The sequence below is a fragment of the Oncorhynchus masou genome, unplaced genomic scaffold (genome assembly GCF_036934945.1).
Source record: "Oncorhynchus masou masou isolate Uvic2021 unplaced genomic scaffold, UVic_Omas_1.1 unplaced_scaffold_1059, whole genome shotgun sequence".
NCBI classification, from domain to species: domain Eukaryota; kingdom Metazoa; phylum Chordata; class Actinopteri; order Salmoniformes; family Salmonidae; genus Oncorhynchus; species Oncorhynchus masou.
The window spans coordinates 12,501-38,874 of NW_027000298.1; the positions used below are offsets into that span (position 1 = coordinate 12,501).

Sequence of the window (26,374 nt, forward strand, 5' to 3'; positions counted from 1 at the left end):
AAACCTGTTCGATATCACTCACCCCCAGCCAGACCAGAAACCTGTTGGGTATCACTCACCCCAGCCAGACCAGAAACCTGTTGGATATCACTCACCCCCAGCCAGACCAGAAACCTGTTGGACATCACTCACCCCCAGCCAGACCAGAAACCTGTTTTGTATGTCACTCACCCCCAGCCAGACAAGAAACCTGTTGGATATCACTCACCCCCAGCCAGACCAGAAACCTGTTGGATATCACTCACCCCAGCCAGACCAGAAACCTGTTCGATATCACTCACCCCCAGCCAGACCAGAGACCTGTTGGATATCACTCACCCCCAGCGAGACCAGAAACCTGTTGGGTATCACTCACCCCCAACCAGACCAGAAACCTGTTGGATATCACTCACCCCAACCAGACCAGAAACCTGATGGATATCACTCACCACAGCCAGACCAGAAACCTGTTGGATATCACTCACCACAGCCAGACCAGAGACCTGTTGGATATCACTCACCCCCAGCCAGACCAGAAACCTGTTCGATATCACTCACCCCCAGCCAGACCAGAAACCTGTTGGGTATCACTCACCCCAGCCAGACCAGAAACCTGTTGGATATCACTCACCCCCAGCCAGACCAGAAACCTGTTGGACATCACTCACCCCCAGCCAGACCAGAAACCTGTTTTGTATGTCACTCACCCCCAGCCAGACCAGAAACCTGTTGGATATCACTCACCCCCAGCCAGACCAGAAACCTGTTGGATATCACTCACCCCAGCCAGACCAGAACCCTGTTGGATATCACTCACCCCAGCCAGACCAGAACCCTGTTGGATATCACTCACCCCAGCCAGACCAGAACCCTGTTCGATATCACTCACCCCCAGTCAGACCAGAAACCTGTTGGATATCACTCACCCCAGCCAGACCAGAACCCTGTTGGATATCACTCACCCCAGCCAGACCAGAAACCTGTTGGATATCACTCACCCCAGCCAGACCAGAAACCTGTTGGATATCACTCATCCCAGCCAGACCAGAAACCTGTTGGATATCACTCACCCCAACCAGACCAGAAACCTGTTCGATATCCTCACCCCAACCAGACCAGAAACCTGTTGGATATCACTCACCCCAGCCAGACCAGAAACCTGTTGGATATCACTCACCCCAGCCAGACCAGAAACCTGTTGGATATCACTCACCCCAACCAGACCAGAAACCTGTTCGATATCACTCACCCCAACCAGACCAGAAACCTGTTGGATATCACTCACCCCAGCCAGACCAGAAACCTGTTCGATATCACTCACCCCAACCAGACCAGAAACCTTTTGGATGTCCTCCTTGTGTTTACGCTCTTATGTTCTGACCACTTGATGGGTTCAATCATTTAATTTTTATTTTATTTAACTAGACAAGTTAGTTAATTAAGAACACATTCTTATTTAAAATTATGGCCTACCCGGCCAAACCCAGACCAAGCTGGGCCAATTGTGTGCCGTCCTATGGGACTCCTAATTATGGCCGGTTGTGATGATGCCTGGAATTGAACCAGGGCCTGTAGTGACGCAATGAGATGCAGTGCCTTAGACCACTGCGACATAGCTAGAATAATGGCCATCTTCTTTACAGTGTAGCGATCGTCACTATAAGAGCCATGTTACAATTCCCATTAAGTGGGTTATTTTTTAGCCCTATATGTTTCTTTAGCCAGTTTCTCATCATATAGTCTCTGTTTCCTGATGACCGCAGTAAAACCCACCTCCCTTCCCAAACCTCTATCTGACCTGAATTACGAGATTATGTGGCTATCTCATCGTGTATTTTCTTCTTCACTTTGTCCAGCTGCGCAAATTTAAAGCAGATGTTTGTGATTAAGTTGAAGCAAGCTCTCTCTGCCAGGAAGGTGATACAACATAACATCTCTCCAAATGATGTTTTTGTTTTCAGGTGAAAGGAGGGGACTCAGTCAGCACACCTTCGGACCGGCGTACTTCCTGCATCTACCGCTGTGATATATAAAAACCCGGCGCGCAGAACGGCAGCCGAAGTCCTCGTATAGTTTGACTGGTCTAGGCTACTGCTTGAACTGAGCATCATCTCTCTCTCTCCCTCTCTCTCTCTTTCTCTCTCTCTCTCTCTCTCTCCCTCCTGTCTACTATTCTAACTGGAAGGTTGGAAGAGTGTCGCCTGGCAACGCGGGTACAAGATACGGCTGAAAAGGAGAAGGTAGGACCGCTCCAAGTTTCCAGGCATTTTATTTCTTCTGTTGACACCGATATTTCTCTACTGAATGATTATTTGACATTATGACTATTTGAAATGTCACACTATCTTAGGTTACATACTTGCGTGGGATATATGTTTTTTTTAAATAACACTGATGTTATTCAATTTTACGCATGGAACATTTTAAATCTTGGCCCATTCTAGTTGGCATACCGAAAGAATATACTTATCTAATGTCTCGGATTTGTATTGCTTTCATTTCAGATTAAATCCAGACTTCACATACAGCATTTGAGAAATCTGAAAAAGAAGAAAACATGAATGCTCCGCACTTTTCCATAGACTTGCTGCTGCTGTGCATATTTTGCGGAGCAAGTGTATTGGCAGCCAACTCTCCCACCGTGTCCTCGACGCTGCCAGCCACCAATTTCACCGACCTTGGCTCAGCGTTCAGCTATGGGGAAGCAGACAGCAAGAATATTACTCTGACCAGGAAGAAGCGTTATATTTCCCAAAACGACATGCTTGTCATTCTCGATTATCACAATAAAGTAAGAGGGAAAGTTTTCCCTCCGGCGTCCAATATGGAGTACATGGTAAGTGATTTATCTTCCAACTGTATCAATCCATTGCTCAATGTTTTAATGACGAATGACCATTCTGTTTTCCTGACTTCCCTGCCTTCACTTGCTGATATTGACGTGTATGTAATTGATAATTCCCCTATTGGTAACATCAGTGGTAAGCGCTATGATAAACTATACTTTACACGTTGGTGTAACAGTATAACTTTAGACCGCGCACCACCGCTAACTAAGCTAGCGTTTCACATCCGTTACATTGGCCTAATGGACTAGTTGCTCAAACCATTGAATGATAAATGTGTGTTGCTTAGTAATGAAAGAAGGTGACTGGTGACTCCAATTTGATGCTTGATGTGAGTGCAATTGTTCAACAATGACACCCTATTCCCTATGCAGTGCACTACTATAGCACCCTATTCTCTATGCAGTGCACTACTATAGCACCCTATTCTCTATATAGTGCACTACTATAGCACCCTATTCCCTATGCAGTGCACTACTATAGCACCCTATTCTCTATATAGTGCACTACTATAGCACCATATTCCCTATGCAGTGCACTACTATAGCACCCTATTCTCTATATAGTGCACTACTATAGCACCCTATTCCCTATGCAGTGCACTACTATAGCACCCTATTCCCTATAGTGCACTATTATAGCACCCTATTCCCTATGCAGTGCACTACTATAGCACCCTATTCCCTATATAGTGCACTACTATAGCACCCTATTCCCTATGCAGTGCACTACTATAGCACCCTATTCTCTATATAGTGCACTACTATAGCACCCTATTCCCTATATAGTGCACTACTATAGCACCCTATTCTCTATATAGTGCACTACTATAGCACCTATTCCCTATATAGTGCACTACTATAGCACCCTATTCTCTATATAGTGCACTACAATAGCACCCTATTCCCTATGCAGTGCACTACTATAGCACCCTATTCTCTATATAGTGCACTACTATAGCACCCTATTCCCTATATAGTGCCCTACTATAGCACCCTATTCTCTATATAGTGCACTACAATAGCACCCTATTCCCTATGCAGTGCACTACTATAGCACCCTATTCTCTATATAGTGCACTACTATAGCACCCTATTCCCTATATAGTGCCCTACTATAGCACCCTATTCCCTATATAGTGCACTACTATAGCACCCTATTCCCTATATAGTGCACTACTATAGCACCCTATTTCCTATATAGTGCACTATTATAGCACCCTATTCCCTATATAGTGCACAATTTTTGATTAGGGCACCCTATGACTTTGGTCAAAAGTAGTGCACTATATAGGGAATAGTGTGCCGTGTGGAACGTGGTCGCAGTGTAGTTCAGAGCAGGATGTTCAGTGACAAATGTCTCTTCTGGCCCAGCTGTTGACCACATTTCAGGGTTCAGGACCACCTAGAGCCTTGCTGGTAGAGCCCGGAGGAAATGTAGTGCTCTTCAGTTATAGACGCTAGTAGTACCTCATAAAGACTAGACTGATGGGTTCACGTGGACCAAAGTTCTGTCCTAAATGAAATACAATGGGCCCTGGTCAAAAGAAGTGCACTGCAAAGGGAATAGTGTGCTATAGAAGTGCACTGCATAGAGAATAGGGTGCTATAGGGTGTTATAGTAGTGCACTATATAGGGAATAGGGTGCTATAGTAGTGCACTATATAGGGAATAGGGTGCTATAGTAGTGCACTATATAGGAATAGGTGCTATAGTAGTGCACTATATAGGAATAGGGTTATATAGTAGTGCACTATATAGGCAATAGGGTGCTATAGTAGTGCACTATATAGGAATAGGGTGCTATAGTAGTGCACTATACTATATAGGAATATAACTATGGGTGCTATAGGGTGTATAGTAGTGCACTATATAGGGAATAGGGGTGCTATAAAGTATATATAGGAATAGGGTGCTATAGTAGTGCACTATATAGGGAATAGGGTGCTATTTATCCAAGTGTCCATGTAGTGATGTAATGGGTTTGGTTGGATAAGTTCATGAATTAATGATGAATGGGTAGAAACACACGATAGCTGGTAGCTGGTAGCTGGTTGTATTTCATGGACAATGTCCAGTTTACAAGATAGGATTATGTCTTTAACGTGTATAATGGTGGTTCTGAGAATTGCAGGTTATTTGTGTTATTCCAGTCACAGTGAAGAGTGCATTGTTCCCAAATGAGGCTCCTGTAAAACAAATAAATGCTCCGATAATCCAACTATTGGCAGTGTATCGCTCTGAACAGGCCAGTTGCATAGGACGATGATGGAACCATTGGCGGAAGCCTCTTTCCATTCTCTAATGCAACATTCTGAATCGGAACCACATGAGAGAGTAGCCTGCAACGATCTAGGAGGTTGTCTCTCGTCCCAAACCCTGATCCAATTCTTCCTTGGCTCTGTGTTCCGTTGCAGCAGTACTGTAGAATAAATGAAGGATACCACGTTGCATTGTTGCATCATAACTCATGGAACATGGTTGCGTTGGAGTACTGGGAAGGCAGCAGAACAGTCTCGCGTAAATGAAATATCGTAAAGAGACCAATGCAGAGCTGGAAGAGTAATTCTGTTTTGTTTTCTTTTAAGAAAGCCTACAGACGGTTTAGTTTAGAAACCTTTGTGAAAACAGAAAGGAAAACAAGGTTACACTGCTCACAGATGATTCATTACAACGTTCCATCAGGTAAACCATTTCTCAGGGCCTTACGACATGTCAATCTACTGTATAACAACCTTTAGTAGGGGGACATGGATTAGAGACAGGCTTTAGTAGGGGGACATGGATTAGAGACAGGCTTTAGTAGGGGGACATGGATTAGAGACAGGCTTTAGTAGGGGGACATGGATTAGAGACAGGCTTTAGTAGGGGAACATGGATTAGAGACAGGCTTTAGTAGGGGGACATGGATTAGAGACAGGCTTTAGTAGGGGGACATGGATTAGAGACAGGCTTTAGTAGGGGAACATGGATTAGAGACAGGCTTTAGTAGGGGGACATGGATTAGAGACAGGCTTTAGTAGGGGGACATGGATTAGAGACAGGCTTTAGTAGGGAAACATGGATTAGAGACAGGCTTTAGTAGAGGGACATGGATTAGAGACAGGCTTTAGTAGGGGAACATGGATTAGAGACAGGCTTTAGTAGGTGGACATGGATTAGAGACAGGCTTTAGTAGGGGGACATGGATTAGAGACAGGCTTTAGTAGGGGGACATGGATTAGAGACAGACTTTAGTAGGGGGACATGGATTAGAGACAGGCTTTAGTAGAGGAACATGGATTATAGACAACCTTTAGTAGGGGAACATGGATTAGAGACAGGCTTTAATAGGGGGACATGGATTAGAGACAGGCTTTAGTAGGGGGACATGGATTAGAGACAGGCTTTAGTAGGGGGACATGGATTAGAGACAGGCTTTAGTAGAGGAACATGGATTATAGACAACCTTTAGTAGGGGAACATGGATTAGAGACATGCTTTAGTAGGGAACATGGATTACAGACAGGCTTTAGTAGGGGAACATGGATTAGAGACAGGCTTTAGTAGGGGGACATGGATTAGAGACAGGCTTTAGTAGGGGGACATGGATTAGAGACAGGCTTTAGTAGGGGGACATGGATTAGAGACAGGCTTTAGTAGGGGGACATGGATTACAGACAGGCTTTAGTAGGGGAACATGGATTAGAGACAGGCTTTAGTAGGGGAACATGGATTAGAGACAACCTTTAGTAGGGGAACATGGATTAGAGACAGGCTTTAGTAGAGGGACATGGATTAGAGACAGGCTTTAGTAGGGGAACATGGATTAGAGACAGGCTTTAGTAGGGGGACATGGATTAGAGACAACCTTTAGTAGGGGAACATGGATTAGAGACAGGCTTTAGTAGGGGAACATGGATTAGAGACAGGCTTTAGTAGGAGAACATGGATTAGAGACAGGCTTTAGTAGGAGAACATGGATTATAGACAGTCTTTAGTAGGAGAACATGGATTAAAGACAGGCTTTAGTAGGAGAACATGGATTAGAGACAGGCTTTAGTAGGAGGACATGGATTAGAGGCAACCTTTAGTAGGGGACATGGATTATAGACAGGCTTTAGTAGGAGAACATGGATTAGAGACAGGCTTTAGTAGGGGAACATGGATTAGAGACAGGCTTTAGTAGGGGAACATGGATTATAGACAGGCTTTAGTAGGAGAACATGGATTAGAGACAGGCTTTAGTAGGGGAACATGGATTATAGACATGCTTTAGTAGGAGAACATGGATTAGAGACAGGCTTTAGTAGGGGAACATGGATTATAGACAGGCTTTAGTAGGGGAACATGGATTATAGACAGGCTTTAGTAGGGGAACATGGATTAGAGACAGGCTTTAGTAGGGGGACATGGATTAGAGACAGGCTTTAGTAGGGGAACATGGATTAGAGACAGGCTTTAGTAGGAGAACATGGATTAGAGACAACCTTTAGTAGGGGAACATGGATTATAGACAACCTTTAGTAGGGGAACATGGATTAGAGACAACCTTTAGTAGGGGAACATGGATTAGAGACAGGCTTTAGTAGGGGGACATGGATTAGAGACAACCTTTAGTAGGGGGACATGGATTACAGACAGGCTTTAGTAGGGGACATGGATTAGAGACATGCTTTAGTAGGGGGACATGGATTAGAGACAACCTTTAGTAGGGGAACATGGATTAGAGACAGGCTTTAGTAGGGGAACATGGATTAGAGACAGGCTTTAGTAGGAGAACATGGATTATAGACAGTCTTTAGTAGGAGAACATGGATTAAAGACAGGCTTTAGTAGGAGAACATGGATTAGAGACAGGCTTTAGTAGGAGGACATGGATTAGAGGCAACCTTTAGTAGGGGGACATGGATTATAGACAGGCTTTAGTAGGGAACATGGATTAGAGACAGGCTTTAGTAGGAGAACATGGATTAGAGACAGGCTTTAGTAGGAGAACATGGATTATAGACAGTCTTTAGTAGGAGAACATGGATTAAAGACAGGCTTTAGTAGGAGAACATGGATTAGAGACAGGCTTTAGTAGGAGGACATGGATTAGAGGCAACCTTTAGTAGGGGGACATGGATTATAGACAGGCTTTAGTAGGAGAACATGGATTAGAGACAGGCTTTAGTAGGGGAACATGGATTAGAGACAGGCTTTAGTAGGGGAACATGGATTATAGACAGGCTTTAGTAGGAGAACATGGATTAGAGACAGGCTTTAGTAGGGGAACATGGATTATAGACATGCTTTAGTAGGAGAACATGGATTAGAGACAGGCTTTAGTAGGGGAACATGGATTATAGACAGGCTTTAGTAGGGGAACATGGATTATAGACAGGCTTTAGTAGGGGAACATGGATTAGAGACAGGCTTTAGTAGGGGGACATGGATTAGAGACAGGCTTTAGTAGGGGAACATGGATTAGAGACAGGCTTTAGTAGGAGAACATGGATTAGAGACAACCTTTAGTAGGGGAACATGGATTATAGACAACCTTTAGTAGGGGAACATGGATTAGAGACAACCTTTAGTAGGGGAACATGGATTAGAGACAGGCTTTAGTAGGGGGACATGGATTAGAGACAACCTTTAGTAGGGGGACATGGATTAGAGACAGGCTTTAGTAGGAGAACATGGATTAGAGACAGGCTTTAGTAGGAGAACATGGATTATAGACAGTCTTTAGTAGGAGAACATGGATTAGAGACAGGCTTTAGTAGGGGAACATGGATTATAGACATGCTTTAGTAGGAGAACATGGATTAGAGACAGGCTTTAGTAGGAGAACATGGATTATAGACAGGCTTTAGTAGGGGAACATGGATTATAGACAGGCTTTAGTAGGGGAACATGGATTAGAGACAGGCTTTAGTAGGGGGACATGGATTAGAGACAGGCTTTAGTAGGGGAACATGGATTAGAGACAGGCTTTAGTAGGAGAACATGGATTAGAGACAACCTTTAGTAGGGGAACATGGATTATAGACAACCTTTAGTAGGGGGACATGGATTATAGACAGGCTTTAGTAGGGGAACATGCATTACAGACAGGCTTTAGTAGAGGAACATGGATTAGAGACAAACTACATTGCAGTCCATGTTACTCACTTTTCTACATTTTCTTATGTTCTCTGTGTGTCTTTGTGTGTGCGTTTGTATGTGTGTGTGTATGTGTATGTTTCTACTTGTGTGTGTGTGTGTGTGTGCGTGTTTCTACGTGTGTGTAGACGTGGGACGAGACCCTGTCTAAATCAGCTGAGGACTGGGCCCACGCGTGTCTGTGGGAGCACGGACCTCGACACCTCCTCAGGTTCCTGGGCCAGAACCTCTCTGTCAGGACCGGACGGTGAGTCACCTCTAACCTCTGACCCTTCACTGTTGACCCTAGGTGCTGACCCCAACTCAGTTTGGTGTATCACCCTCTAAAGGTTAAGGTTCAGGATGTCGGAGGGGAGGGTGAACGGATCCTGGATCTCGTGACCCTGTATGTGTGCCAGATGGTGCCATATTACCTATTCAGTGCACTACTGTTGACCACAGCTCTATGGGGGATACATCTAATCAAATGTTATTGGTCACGAACACATGGTTAGCAGATGTTATTGCGAATGTAGTGAAATGCTTGTGCTTCTAGTTCCCGACAGTGCAGTAATATCTAACAAGTAATCTAACAAATTCACAACGACTACCTAATACACACAAATCTGAGTAAAGGAATGTAATTAAGAATATATAAATACTTGGATGAGGGATGTCAGAGCGGCATAGACTAAGATACAGTAGAATAGTATAGAATACAGTATATACATATGAGATGAGTAATACATAGACTAAGATACAGTAGTATAGTATAGAATACAGTATATACATATGAGATGAGTAATACATAGAATAAGATACAGTAGAATAGTGTAGAATACAGTATATACATAGACTGATATACAGTACAATAGTACAGAATACAGTAATACATAGACTAAGATACAGTAGAATAGTATAGAATACAGTAATACATAGACTAAGATACAGTAGTATAGTATAGAATACAGTATATACATAGACTAAGATACAGTAGAATAGTATAGAATACAGTATATACATATGAGATGAGTAATACATAGACTAAGATACAGTAGAATAGTATAGAATACAGTATATACATATGAGATGAGTAATACATAGAATAAGATACAGTAGAATAGTATAGAATACAGTATATACATATGAGATGAGTAATACATAGACTAAGATACAGTAGTATAGTATAGAATACAGTATATACATATGAGATGAGTAATACATAGAATAAGATACAGTAGAATAGTGTAGAATACAGTATATACATATGAGATGAGTAATACATAGACTAAGATACAGTAGTATAGTATAGAATACAGTATATACATATGAGATGAGTAATACATAGAATAAGATACAGTAGAATAGTATAGAATACAGTATTTACATATGAGATGAGTAATGTAAGATATGTAAACATTATTAAAGTGACCAATGATTTCAAGTCTGTATGTTGACAGCAGCCCCTCTGTGCTAGTGATGGCTGTTTAACAGTCTGATGGCCTTGAGACAGAAGCTGTTTTTCAGTCTCGGTCCCAGTTTTGGTGCACCTGTACTGACCTCGCCTTCTGGGGAAACGTAGGGAGTGTTATTTGGGATGCAGGCAACGTCTCTGGCCTTCAATGAATCAGCTGTCCCTTTAGTACAGACCCTCCTCCTCCTGACTATCAGTCAATGAATCAGCTGTCCCGTTAGTACAGACCCTATACACAGACTATATACACAGGGTACCAGTACTGAGTAATGATAACTAGGCTATATACACAGAGTACCAGTTCTGAGTAATGGTAACTAGACTATATACACAGGGTACCAGTACTGAGTAATGATAACTAGACTATATACACAGGGTACCAATACTGAGTAATGATAACTAGGCTATATACACAGGGTACCAGTTCTGAGTAATGGTAACTAGACTATATACACAGGGTACCAGTACTGAGTAATGATAACTAGACTATATACACAGGGTACCAGTACTGAGTAATGATAACTAGACTATATACACAGGGTACCAGTACTGAGTAATGATAACTAGACTATATACACAGGGTACCAGTACTGAGTAATGATAACTAGACTATATACACAGGGTACCAGTACTGAGTAATGATAACTGGACTATATACACAGGGTACCAGTACTGAGTAATGATAACCAGGCTATATACACAGGGCACCAGTACTGAGTAATGATAACTAGACTATATACACAGGGTACCAGTACTGAGTAATGATAACTAGACTATATACACAGGGTACCAGTACTGAGTAATGATAACTAGACTATATACACAGGGTACCAGTACTGAGTAATGATAACTAGACTATATACACAGGGTACCAGTACTGAATAATGATAACTAGACTCTATACACAGGGTACCAGTACTGAGTAATGATAACTAGACTATATACACAGGGTCCCAGTACTGAGTAATGATAACCAGGCTATATACACAGGGTCCCAGTACTGAGTAATGATAACTAGGCTATATACACAGGGCACCAGTACTGAGTAATGATAACTAGACTATATACACAGGGTACCAGTACTGAGTAATGATAACTAGACTGTATACACAGGGTACCAGTACTGAGTAATGATAACTAGACTATATACACAGGGTCCCAGTACTGAGTAATGATAACCAGGCTATATACACAGGGTACCAGTACTGAGTAATGATAACTAGGCTATATACACAGGGTCCCAGTACTGAGTCAATGATAACTTATGGTAGAAAAATTAACATTCCTGCAGTCAACATGCCAGTTCCAAGCTCCCTCAAAATTCGAGATATCTGTGGCATTGTGTTGTGTGACAAAACTGCACATTTTGGGGTGTCCTTTTATAGTCCCCAGCACAAGGTGCACCTGTGTAATGATCCTGTTTTTTGATAGGCCACATCTGTCAGGTGGATGGATTATCTTTGCAAAGTAGAAATTTGTCACTTGTCCACACAATTTGAGCAAAATAATATTTTTAATGCGTATGAGACATTTCTGGGATGTTTTATTTCAGCTCATGAAATATGGGACCAACACTTTACATGTTTATGTTTATATTTTTGTTCAGTGTATTTAACTATTTAGCAGTCTTAATTTTTGGGGATAGGAGCTTTTTCAGGGTCCTGCTGGTTCCAGACTTATAGGGCCGGAGTCTTTGACAGTTTTTAGGGCCTTCCTCTGACACCGCCTGGTCCTGGATGGCAGGGAGCTTGGTCCCAGTAATGTACCGGGCCGTTTACACTACCCTCTGTAGCACCTTGGGGTCGAATGCCAAACAATTGCTTTGCCAAGCTGTGATCAAAATGCTCTCAGTAGTGCAGCTATAGAAGGGGCCATGCCAAATCTTGAGCCGTTGTCATGCCTTCTTAATTACTATGTCGGTTTGTGTGTGTGTGGACACAGAGGTCACTAACTTCCTCCCTATAGGCTGTCTCGTCATCGTCGGTGATCAGGCCTACCACCGTTGTGACGTCAACAAACGTTTTCATGGTGTTAGAGTCGTGAGTGGTCAGCCAGTCGTGGGGGAACAAGGATTACAGGAGGGGACTAAGCACGCACCCTTTAGGGGCTCCTGTGTTGAGGGTCAGCGTGGCGGGATGTGTTGTTGCCTACTCTTACCACCTAGGGGGGTGTGGTCAGTCAGGAAGTCCAGGATCCAGTTGCAGAGGGAGGTGTTCAGTCCCAGGGTCCTTAGCTTAGTGATGAGCTTCGTGGGTACTATGGTGTTGAACGCTGAGCTGTAGTCAATGAATAGCATTCTCACATAGGTGTTCCTTTTGTCCAGGTGGGAAAGGATAGTGTGGAGTGCAATAGAGATTGCATCATCTGTGGATCTGTTGGGGCGGTATGTGAATTGGAGTGGGTCTAGGGTTTCTGGGATAATGGTGTCGTTGTGAGCCATGACCAGCCTTTCAAAGCACTTCATGGCTACAGACGTGAGTGCTACGGGTCTGTAGTCATTTAGGCAGGTTGCCTTTGTGTTCTTGGGCACAGGGACCATGATGGATCACACATCAATGATGTCGATGTGAGCCGTGACCAGCCTTTCAAACCATTTCATGGCTGTAGATGTGAGTGCTACGGGTCGGTAGTCATTTAGACAGGGGCTCTTGGGGCTCTTAGGGACAATGGTGGTCGGCTTTATTAAATGTAAGAGTGGGGCAAAAAAGTATTTCGTCGGCCACCAATTGTGCAAGTTCTCCCACTTAAAAAGATGGGAGAGGCCTGTAATTTTCATCATAGGTACACTTCAACTATGACGGACAAAATGAGAGAGAAAAATATCCAGAAAATCACATTGTAGGATTTTTTATGAATTTATTTGCAAATTATGGTGGAAAATAACTATTTATGTATGTATTGTATGTATTACAGACAGGGTCAGGGAATGGCTGGGAAATATCAGTGAAATGTCATTTCATCAGACCACTTCCATATTGAGCGCATCACTAGTACTTCCTGTTTGAGTTTTTTCTTGTAATCAGAAGGGAGGAGTTATGTTCAGATTTGCCAAAGGGAGGGCGAGGGAGAGATTTGTCAAAGGGAGGGCGAGGGAGAGATTTGTAATGCGTCTCTGTGTCCCTGTACAGCTGGCTGAGTGAGGTCTTATATCCCTATACAGCTGGCTGAGTGAGGTCTTATATCCCTGTACAGCTGGCTGAGTGAGGTCTTATATCCCTATACAGCTGGCTGAGTGAGGTCTTATATCCCTATACAGCTGGCTGAGTGAGGTCTTATATCTCTATACAGATGGCTGAGTGAGGTCTTAGTATCAGCATCGGGTTGTGATTAGAAATAGACAGCTATAAGAAACCTAGTATTCTATCTCCGGCGAGCAAAACCTCCAGACTTCCTTAATATTATAGATGGCACACCAGCTGCTCTTAACAGAGAGACACACCCCATCCCCCTTAGTCTTACTTGAAGCTGTCGTCCGGTCTAGACGATGACAACCCCACAAGATATATAGAGACACACCCCTCCCCCTTAGCCTTACTCGAGGCTGTCGTCCGGTCTAGACGATGACAACCCCACAGTATATATAGAGACACACCCCTCCCCCTGAGCCTTACTCGAGGCTGTCGTCCGGTCTAGACGATGACAACCCCACAAGATATATAGAGACACACCCCACCCCCTTAGCCTTACTCGAGGCTGTCGTCCGGTCTAGACGATGACAACCCCACAAGATATATAGAGACACACCCCTCCCCCTTAGCCTTACTCGAGGCTGTCGTCCGGTCTAGACGATGACAACCCCACAAGATATATAGAGACACACCCCTCCCCCTTAGCCTTACTCGAGGCTGTCGTCCGGTCTAGACAATGACAACCCCACAAGATATATAGAGACACACCCCTCCCCCTGAGCCTTACTCGAGGCTGTCGTCCGGTCTAGACGATGACAACCCCACAAGATATATAGAGACACACCCCTCCCCCTGAGCCTTACTCGAGGCTGTCGTCCGGTCTAGACGATGACAACCCCACAAGATATATAGAGACACACCCCTCCCCCTGAGCCTTACTCGAGGCTGTCGTCCGGTCTAGACGATGACAACCCCACAAGATATATAGAGACACACCCCTCCCCCTTAGCCTTACTCGAGGCTGTCGTCCGGTCTAGACGATGACAACCCCACAAGATATATAGAGACACACCCTCCCCCTTAGCCTTACTCGAGGCTGTCGTCCGGTCTAGACGATGACAACCCCACAAGATATATAGAGACACACCCCCCCCTTAGCCTTACTCGAGGCTGTCGTCCGGTCTAGACGATGACAACCCCACAAGATATATAGAGACACACCCCTCCCCCTGAGCCTTACTTGATGCTGTCGTCCGGTCTAGACGATGACAACCCCACAAGATATATAGAGACACACCCCTCCCCCTTAGCCTTACTCGAGGCTGTCGTCCGGTCTAGACGATGACAACCCCACAAGATATATAGAGACACAGCCCTCCCCCTGAGCCTTACTCGAGGCTGTCGTCCGGTCTAGACGATGACAACCCCACAAGATATATAGTATACATGTCCTTGTTCAGCCAAGACTCCATAGAAGTATAGAATATTACACCATTCTTCTGGTCCAACTGATAGGATAATAGGAGTTCATCCAATTTATTCTCCAGTAACTGCACATTCGCAAACAGAACAGAAGTTAATGGTGCTCTGATGTCCAGAAGCTGTTTTCAGTCATAGGAAATGATGACAGAGACATTATGTTACAGGTAAAACAGGAGCCCATAAAATGGTCGCTATCTATTGCAGCGCCCCATGTCTTAGTCATGTCTGTCTGTCTGTCTGTCTGTCTGTCTGTCTGTCTGTCTGTCTGTCTGTCTGTCTGTCTGTCTGTCTGTCTGTCTGTCTCTGTCCTCAATACTAATCTGTCTGTCTATCTGTCTGTCTGTCTGTCTGTCTCTGTCCTCAGTACTAATCTGTCTGTCTCTGTCCTCAGTACTAATCTGTCTGTCTCTGTCCTCAATACTAATCTGTCTGTCTATCTGTCTGTCTGTCTGTCTCTGTCCTCAGTACTAATCTGTCTGTCTCTGTCCTCAGTACTAATCTGTCTGTCCTCAGTACTAATCTGTCTGTCTCTGTCCTCAGTACTAATCTGTCTGTCTCTGTCCTCAGTACTAATCTGTCTGTCTCTGTCCTCAGTACTAATCAAATCAAATGTTATTTGTCAAATCAAATTTTATTTGTCACATACACATGGTTAGCAGATGTTAATGCGAGTGTAGCGAAATGTTGTGCTTCTAGTTCTGACAATGCAGTAATATTTAACAAGTAATCTAACCTAACGATTTCACAACAACTACCTTATACACACAAGTCTAAAGGAATGAATAAGAATATGTACATATAAATATATGAATGAGCAATGGCCGAACGGCTTAGGCAAGATGCAGTAGATGGTATAGAGTACAGTATATACATATGAGATGAGTAATGTAGGGTATGTAAACATTATATAAAGTGGCATTGTTTAAAGTGGCTAGTGATATATTTATTACATACAATTTTTCATTATTAAAATGGCTGGAGTTGAGTCAGTATGTTGGCAGCAGCCACTCAATGTTAGTGGTGGCTGTTTAACAGTCTGATGGCCTTGAGATAGAAGCTATTTTTCAGTCTCTCGGTCCCAGCTTCGATGCACCTGTTCTGACCTCGCCTTCTGGATGATAGCGGGGTGAACAGGCAGTGGCTCGGGTGGTTGATGTCCTTGATGATCATTTTGGCCTTCTTGTGACATCGAGTGGTGTAGGTGTCCTGGAGGGCAGGTAAGTTGCCCCCGGTGATGCGTTGTGCAGACCTCACTACCCTCTGGAGAGCTGAAAGGTTGTGGGCGGAGCAGTTGCCGTACCAGGCGGTGATACAGCCCGACAGGATGCTCTCGATTGTGCATCTGTAGAAGTTTGTGAGTGTTTTTGGTGATAAGCTGAATTTCTTTAGCCTCCTGAGGTTGAAGAGGCGCTGCTGTGCCTTCTTCACCACTCTGTCTGTGTGGGTGGACCATTTCAGTTTGTCCTTGATGTGTACACCGAGAAACTTAAAACTTACTACCCTCTCCACTACTGTCCCGTCGATGTCTATAGGGGGGTGTTCCCTCTGCTGTTTCCTGAAGTCCACAATCATCTCCTTTGTTTTGTTGACATTGAGTGTGAGGTTATTTTCCTGACACCACACTCCGAGGGCCCTCACCTCCTCCCTGTAGGCCGTCTCGTCGTTGTTGGTAATCAAGCCTACCACTGTTGTGTCGTCTGCAAACTTGATGATTGAGTTGGAGGCGTGCGTGGTGTACAGGGAGTACAGGAGAGGGCTCAGAACGCACCCTTGTGGGGACCCAGTGTTGAGGATCAGCGGGGTGGAGATGTTGTTCCCTACCCTCACCACCTGTCTCTGTCCTCAGTACTAATCTGTCTGTCTGTCCTCAGTACTCTTCTGTCTGTCCTCAGTCAGGCAGTCCAGGACCCAGTTGCACAGGGCGAAGTCGAGACCCAGGGTCAGAGCTGTAGTTGAACAGCATTCTTACATAGCTATTCCTCTTGTCCAGATGGGTTAGGGCAGTGTGCAGTGCGATTGCGTCGTCTTTTGACCTATTGGGGCGGTAAGCAAATTGGAGTGGGTCTAAGGTGTCAGTTAGGGTGGAGGTGATATGGTCCTTGACTAGTCTCTCAAAGCACTTCATGATGACAGAAGTGAGTGCTATGGGGCGGTAGTCATTTAGCTCAGTTACCTTAACTTTCTTGGGAACAGGAACAATGGTTGCCCTCTTGAAGCATGTGGGGACAGCAGACTGGGATAAGGATTGATTGAATATGTCTGTAAACACACCAGCCAGCTGGTCTGCACATGCTTTGAGGACGCGGCTGGGGATGCCGTCTGGGCCTGCATCCTTGCGAGTGTTAACACTTTTAAATGTTTTACCAACATTACCAACATGTTTTACCAACATTTACTAAATGTTGGTAGCAGGCCGTGTCAGTGGCACTGTATTGTCCTCAAAGCGAGCGAAGAAGTTGTTTAGTCTGTCTGGGAGCAAGACATCGGGGTCCGCGACGGGGCTGGTTTTCCTTATGTAGTCTGTGATTGACTGTAGACCCTGCCACATACCTCTTGTGTCTGAGCCGTTGAATTGCGACTCTACTTTGTCTCTACACTGACGCTTAGCTTGTTTGATTACCTTGCGGAGGGAACAGCTACACTGTTTTGTATTCGGTCATGTTTCCGGTCACCTTGCCCTGATTAAAAGCAGTTGCTTGCGCTTTCAGTTTTGTGCAAATGCCGTCATCAATCCACGGTTGTACTAATCTGTCTGTCTCTGTCCTCAGTACTAATCTGTCTGTCTCTGTCCTCAGTACTAATCTGTCTGTCTCTGTCCTCAGTACTAATCTGTCTGTCTCTGTCCTCAGTACTAATCTGTCTGTGTCTGTCCTCAGTACTAATCTGTCTGTCTCTGTCCTCAGTACTAATCTGTCTGTCTCTGTCCTCAGTACTAATCTGTCTGTCCTCAGTACTAATCTGTCTGTCTCTGTCCTCAGTACTAATCTGTCTGTCTCTGTCCTCAGTACTAATCTGTCTGTGTCTGTCCTCAGTACTAACCTGTCTGTGTCTGTCCTCAGTACTAACCTGTCTGTCCTCAGTACTAACCTGTCTGTCTCTGTCCTCAGTACTAATCTGTCTGTCTCTGTCCTCAGTACTAACCTGTCTGTCCTCAGTACTAATCTGTCTGTGTCTGTCCTCAGTACTAATCTGTCTGTCTCTGTCCTCAGTACTAATCTGTCTGTCTCTGTCCTCAGTACTAACCAGTCTGTCTCTGTCCTCAGTACTAATCTGTCTGTCTCTGTCCTCAGTACTAATCTGTCTGTCTCTGTCCTCAGTACTAATCAGTCTGTCTCTGTCCTCAGTACTAATCTGTCTGTCCTCAGTACTAATCTGTCTGTCCTCAGTACTAATCTGTCTGTCTCTGTCCTCAGCTACCGCTCTATTCTCCAGTTAGTGAAGCCCTGGCATGATGAAGTGAAGGACTATGTGTTCCCTTACCCCGGGACTGCAACCCCAGATGCCCCCTTAAATGCTACGGACCCATGTGTACACATTATACACAGGTAAGAGGACAGTCAAGGAAAAGTCATAATGTTGTATGGGCAGAATACATTAACTTAAGATTCACATGCTTGACTTGAAGTGTAGTGCAAATCTCCCATTGACATCAATGCTTGATTGATAAATTAACTTAAGATTCACATGCTTGACTTGAAGTGTAGTGCAAATCTCCCATTGACATCAATGCTTGATTGGAAAAGTTGAATTTGAACCTGTCATTTTGATGATAGTGGTATGGATGATCTTTGGATAATTGATGATCCCTACTGTCTCTCTACTTTACAGATGGTTTGGGCCACAACAAACAAAGTTGGCTGTGCTGTACACACCTGTCACAATATGAACGTGTGGGGAACGTGTGGAAACGGACAACATTCTTAGTGTGTAACTATTCATCTAAGTAAGTAGACGGTAATAGAATGCAAAAACTTTTCTCCAACTTAAACCCCCTTTTGACATTTCAGGAAGTAGGAATACAGTATCTTTAGGAAAAGTCTTTGTTTTTCACATCAACTTCTATGCTGTTGACCTGTTACTTTTCAACAGTGGTAAACTGGTAGTTCTGATCATGCCAATACTCAACCTGCCGGTTTGGCAACCGTACCGGTTCATCTCCTTCCATTGGAGCTTGAGCTTCAGCACAAAGCTGAATATACATCCCAGGTACCAGGTCCATTCCAACTCCTCCAGAACCTCAGAGAAGTCCAGAATCATTTCTCTCTTCCTGTATTCCGTGATCGAAGGCCTTGCCGTTTCATAACCCGTTGGGAATTCTGACTGACTTGTGACCTCATAATACAACCAGCTGACATGTTTTTAAATCACCACCGGCTTCCACACTGAAGAACACATGTGTTGGTGTCTTAGGATATGTGCAGTTGTGTTTTATAAAAGCCCTCAATCAAGAGAAGCATTTTCCTTCCACAGGGACAACTGTGGCCACTATCGTTGTAGCCACTCACAGGCTTACTGAAATGAAGAAAACGATGTCACCCAAAATATGTGAACATTTTTACCGTTATCTCTCTGGCTAGCTTTCACATTCCCTAAATACATTCCCTATAAGATAGTTATATAGTTTATATGCTATCTTATAGCTGAATCCCAGACCACTCCGTGCCCGTATTAACTCTGTGTCTGTCTGTCTTGTGTTTTCCAGAGGGAACTGGATCGGAGAGGCACCCTACAAAGTAGGCGTCCCGTGCTCCGCCTGTCCCCCGAGCTACGGAGGCTCCTGTTCCAACAACATGTGCTTCCCAGCCCTCAACACAAACTATCTGCAGTGGTTCAAATAGAGTCTCTGTCCAGACTAAGGCTGCGTACCAAATCACACCCTATTCCCTATTGCCATTTGGTGCTAACATGCTGACCCCCGACCCCAACACAGAGACTTTCCCCCTTGAAGCATTTGCACAACATTTGTGGAAAACACACTTATTTAAGATTAAAGCATACATTTATAATAATGTGTACATAGAATTCATGTTTTTTTTATTTTACATATTTTACAGATTATTATTATTTTTTTTTTTTAATGATTATCATATGATGAATTAGATTGATTGATTGATAGTCGGATGATAATCTCTGAAGTATGTTTCCTGCCAGTGTTCCAGTATACTGGGTTTACCGTTGGTCATGTACCCATAGAATGTGGACACGCATGGATGTGCCTCACGGTGGGCCAAATGGATACAAGTTATTGACATTTCAACACTACAGTAGCAAAAGCAGAACTAGTTTTTAAAAGTGATTGTTAACTAACTTTCACATATTTTTTATTGGGGGGGGGGTTTCTTAGCTAATCATCATAACTGTGGAGAGAAATACATTCATTTATGTATTGTTAATTAGGGCTCGATTCAATCTGTACCAATTCTATGGCGTAATAGACATTTAAAGGCAATGTGAGCAGAGTTTATTTTTTTAAACCAGGCAAGTCAGTTAAGAACAAATTCTTATTTTCAATGACTGCCTAGGAACAGTGGGTTAACTGCCTGTTCAGGGGCAGAATGATAGATTTGTACCTTGTCAGCTCGGGATTTGAACTGGCAAACTTCTGGTTACTAGTCCAACACTCTAACCACTAGGCTACCCTGCCAACCCGGAGTGAGCAGAGACCGCGTTCACGGTAAACACTGCATATGTCGGCTCAATCAGAAATTATCTTTAAAGTTCAATCGCCAAGTAACTCTGAACTTTGGTGATTCAGATTGAATCGACCCCTTAGCCACCGCAAATCTCTCTTAGCTAGCAAACGCAACGCTGTGTCCTAAACTGCACTGTGTCTCCAGCGATGCTTCGTTTTTGTCTGTTATAGTGTGCTGCGTTATAACACACCTTGCAATGAATCCCAGCATGTGTCAATGGTGCTGAAGGCATTGCACACAATGTGTAGCTTATGCCTTGTCATGGTCAAAAGAACATGGACTCAGGTCTCAGACCTCAACAAACATGAAGCACTCAACCACTAGGCTACCAAGCCACATAGCAACTGAAGCTTACCCAACAGCCTGCCAAGCCACATAGCAACTGAAGCTAACCCAACAGCCTACCAAGCCACATAGCAACTGAAGCTAACCCAACAGCCTACAGAGCCACATAGCAACTGAAGCTAACCCAACAGCCTACCAAGCCACATAGCAACTGAAGCTAACCCAACAGCCTACAGAGCCACATAGCAACTGAAGCTAACCCAACAGCCTACCAAGCCACATTGCAACTGAAGCTAACCCAACAGCCTACAGAGCCACATAGCAACTGAAGCTAACCCAACAGCCTACCAATCCACATAGCAACTGAAGCTAACCCAACAGCCTACAGAGCCACATAGCAACTGAAGCTAACCCAACAGCCTACCAAGCCACATAGCAACTGAAGCTAACCCAACAGCCTACCAAGCCACATAGCAACTACAGCTAACCCAACATTCTACCAAGCCACATAACAACTGAAGCTAAACAACAGCCTACCAAGCCACATAGCAACTACAGCTAACCCAACAGCCTACCAAGCCACATAGCAACTGAAGCTAACCCAACAGCCTACCAAGCCACATAGCAACTGAAGCTAACCCAACAGCCTACAGAGCCACATGGCAACTCTAACCCAACCAGTAGGTTACCAAGCCACATAGCAACTACAGCTAACCCAACAGCCTACCAAGCCACATAGCAACAACAGCTAACCCAACCAGTAGGTTACCAAGCCACATAGCAACTACAGCTAACCCAACAGACTACCAAGCCACATAGCAACTACAGCTAACCCAACAGACTACCAAACCACATAGCAACTACAGCTAACCCAACAGACTACCAAACCACATAGCAACTACAGCTAACCCAACAGACTACCAAACCACATAGCAACTACAGCTAACCCAACAGACTACCAAGCCACATAGCAACTACAGCTAACCCAACAGACTACCAAGCCACATAGGTACAGCTAACCCAACAGACAAACCACATAGCAACTACAGCTAACCCAACAGACTACCAAACCACATAGCAACTACAGCTAACCCAACAGACTACCAAACAACATAGCAACTACAGCTAACCCAACAGACTACCAAACCACATAGCAACTACAGCTAACCCAACAGACTACCAAACCACATAGCAACTACAGCTAACCCAACAGACTCTGAGCATACAGAAGGCTCAGTGGAAAGTGTATACCATGGGACAGATGGACAGTATTGCATTGAAAGGATCCAGGTATGTCCTTATAGCATGGGTTTTGGTCGATGGCTTTGATTCTGTTGTTGTGTCATGTTGTATAATGTTCACTGAACTGTTTTCGGTTCTTAGATGGAAAACCACTCCATAGAACCTCATACCCAAAACATCAATATCCTCACACTACATTCATACTGTTGCTAAGTTATATTCCAGAAATATTTAATTAAAGGATGTTTTTTTTTTAATTGTTTTGTAAAATAAACTTTATATAAATGTGGAATTATTTCCAATTGCATACTGGTTTTGATTGAGGTAACACATTCAGATAACATTACAAAATACCTTGTATTGTTTCCTCCAATTTAGTGTGGTCGATTTGGTAATATAGTATGGTCTGTATGGTAATTTAGTATGGTCTGTATGGTCATTTAGTATGGTCTGTATGGTAATTTAGTATGGTCTGTATGGTAATTTAGTATGGTCTGTATGGTAATTTAGTATGGTCTGTATGGTAATTTAATATGGTCTGTATGGTAATTTAGTATGGTCTGTATGGTAATTTAATATGGTCTGTATGGTAATTTAGTATGGTCTGTATGGTAATTTAATATGGTCTGTATGGTAATTTAGTATGGTCTGTATGGTAATTTAGTATGGTCTGTATGGTAATATAGTATGGTCTGTATGGTCATTTAGTATGGTCTGTATGGTAATATAGTATGGTCTGTATGGTAATTTAGTATGGTCTGTATGGTAATTTAGTATGGTCTGTATGGTCATTTAGTATGGTCTGTATGGTAATTTAATATGGTCTGTATGGTAATTTAGTATGGTCTGTATGGTAATTTAATATGGTCTGTATGGTAATTTAGTATTGTCTGTATGGTAATTTAATATGGTCTGTATGGTAATTTAGTATGGTCTGTATGGTAATTTAGTATGGTCTGTATGGTAATATAGTATGGTCTGTATGGTCATTTAGTATGGTCTGTATGGTAATATAGTATGGTCTGTATGGTAATTTAGTATGGTCTGTATGGTAATTTAGTATGGTCTGTATGGTAATTTAGTATGGTCTGTATGGTAATTTAGTATGGTCTGTATGGTAATATAGTATGGTCTGTATGGTCATTTAGTATGGTCTGTATGGTAATATAGTATGGTCTGTATGGTAATTTAGTATGGTCTGTATGGTAATTTAGTATGGTCTGTATGGTCATTTAGTATGGTCTGTATGGTAATTTAGTGTGGTTGGTATGTTTACTATATATATAATAACGAAGCACTAGTATTGGCAAAATCTTCGACAATTACAATTTGGCAAATATGTCAGAAATCCCTTTTAATCTCAGTCAGGTTCTGTCCCAACCCTACTGTATAATACAGTCTCTATACAGTCTCTATACAGTCTCTATACAGTCTCTATGGGACTATCATAATATCAACTACTGTATAATACAGTCTCTATACAGTCTCTATGGGACTGTCATAATATCAACTACTGTATAATACAGTCTCTATACAGTCTCTATACAGTCTCTATACAGTCTCTATACAGTCTCTATGGGACTATCATAATATAAACTACTGTATAATACAGTCTCTATACAGTCTCTATGGACTATCATAATATCAACTACTGTATAATACGGTCTCTATACAGTCTCTATGGACTATCATAATATCAACTACTGTATAATACAGTCTCTATACAGTCTCTATGGGACTATCATAATATCAACTACTGTATAATACAGTCTCTATACAGTCTCTATACAGTCTCTATACAGTCTCAGTGGGACTATCATAATATCAACTACTGTGTAATACAGTCTCTATACAGTCTCTATGGGACTATCATAATATCAACTACTGTATAATACAGTCTCTATACAGTCTCTATGGGACTATCATAATATCAACCCTACTGTGTAATACAGTCTCTATACAGTCTCTATGGGACTATCATAATATCAACCCTACTGTATAATACAGTCTCTATACAGTCTCTATGGGACTATCATAATATCAACTACTGTATAATACAGTCTCTATACAGTCTCTATGGGACTATCATAATATCAACCCTACTGTATAATACAGTCTCTATACAGTCTCTATGGGACTATCATAATATCAACCCTACTGTATAATACAGTCTCTATACAGTCTCTATGGGACTATCATAATATCAACCCTACTGTATAATACAGTCTCTATACAGTCTCTATGGGACTATCATAATATCAACCATACTGTATAATACAGTCTCTATACAGTCTCTATGGGACTATCATAATATCAACCCTACTGTATAATACAGTCTCTATATGGTCTCTATACAGTCTCTATGGGACTATCATAATATCAACCCTACTGTATAATACAGTCTCTATATGGTCTCTATGGGACTATCATAATATCAACTACTGTATAATACAGTCTCTATACAGTCTCTATGGGACTATCATAATATCAACCCTACTGTATAATACAGTCTCTATACAGTCTCTATGGGACTATCATAATATCAACTACTGTATAATACAGTCTCTATACAGTCTCTATGGGACTATCATAATATCAACCCTACTGTATAATACAGTCTCTATACAGTCTCTATACAGTCTCTATGGGACTATCATAATATCAACCCTACTGTATAATACAGTCTCTATACAGTCTCTATACAGTCTCTATGGGACTATCATAATATCAACCCTACTGTATAATACAGTCTCTATACAGTCTCTATACAGTCTCTATGGGACTATCATAATATCAACCCTACTGTATAATACAGTCTCTATACAGTCTCTATGGGACTATCATAATATCAACCCTACTGTATAATACAGTCTCTATACAGTCTCTATGGGACTGTCATAATATCAACCCTACTGTATAATACAGTCTCTATACAGTCTCTATGGGACTATCATAATATCAACCCTACTGTATAATACAGTCTCTATACAGTCTCTATGGGACTATCATAATATCAACCCTACTGTATAATACAGTCTCTATACAGTCTCTATACAGTCTCTATGGGACTATCATAATATCAACCCTACTGTATAATACAGTCTCTATACAGTCTCTATACAGTCTCTATGGGACTATCATAATATCAACCCTACTGTATAATACAGTCTCTATACAGTCTCTATACAGTCTCTATGGGACTATCATAATATCAACCCTACTGTATAATACAGTCTCTATACAGTCTCTATGGGACTATCATAATATCAACCCTACTGTATAATACAGTCTCTATACAGTCTCTATACAGTCTCTATGGGACTATCATAATATCAACCCTACTGTATAATACAGTCTCTATACAGTCTCTATACAGTCTCTATGGGACTATCATAATATCAACCCTACTGTATAATACCGTCTCTATACAGTCTCTATACAGTCTCTATGGGACTATCATAATATCAACCCTACTGTATAATACAGTCTCTATACAGTCTCTATACAGTCTCTATGGGACTATCATAATATCAACTACTGTATAATACAGTCTCTATACAGTCTCTATGGGACTATCATAATATCAACCCTACTGTATAATACCGTCTCTATACAGTCTCTATGGGACTATCATAATATCAAACATACTGTATAATACAGTCTCTATACAGTCTCTATACAGTCTCTATGGGACTATCATAATATCAACCCTACTGTATAATACAGTCTCTATACAGTCTCTATACAGTCTCTATGGGACTATCATAATATCAACTACTGTATAATACAGTCTCTATACAGTCTCTATGGGACTGTCATAATATCAACCCTACTGTATAATACAGTCTCTATACAGTCTCTATGGGACTATCATAATATCAACTACTGTATAATACAGTCTCTATAGTACTATCATAATATAAACTACTGTATAATACAGTCTCTATACAGTCTCTATGGGACTATCATAATATCAACCATACTGTATAATTCAGTCTCTATACAGTCTCTATGGGACTATCATAACATCAACTACTGTATAATACAGTCTCTATACAGTCTCTATGGGACTATCATAATATCAACTACTGTATAATACAGTCTCTATACAGTCTCTATGGGACTATCATAATATCAACT

General features: G+C 42.5%; 1 pseudogene; it reads left to right on the plus strand.

The window, feature by feature from the left end:
• The first annotated feature begins 2,057 nt into the window (after window positions 1–2,057).
• Window positions 2,058–20,577, plus strand: LOC135528932 (peptidase inhibitor 15-A-like; annotated as a pseudogene).
• Window positions 20,578–26,374: the final 5,797 nt, after the last annotated feature.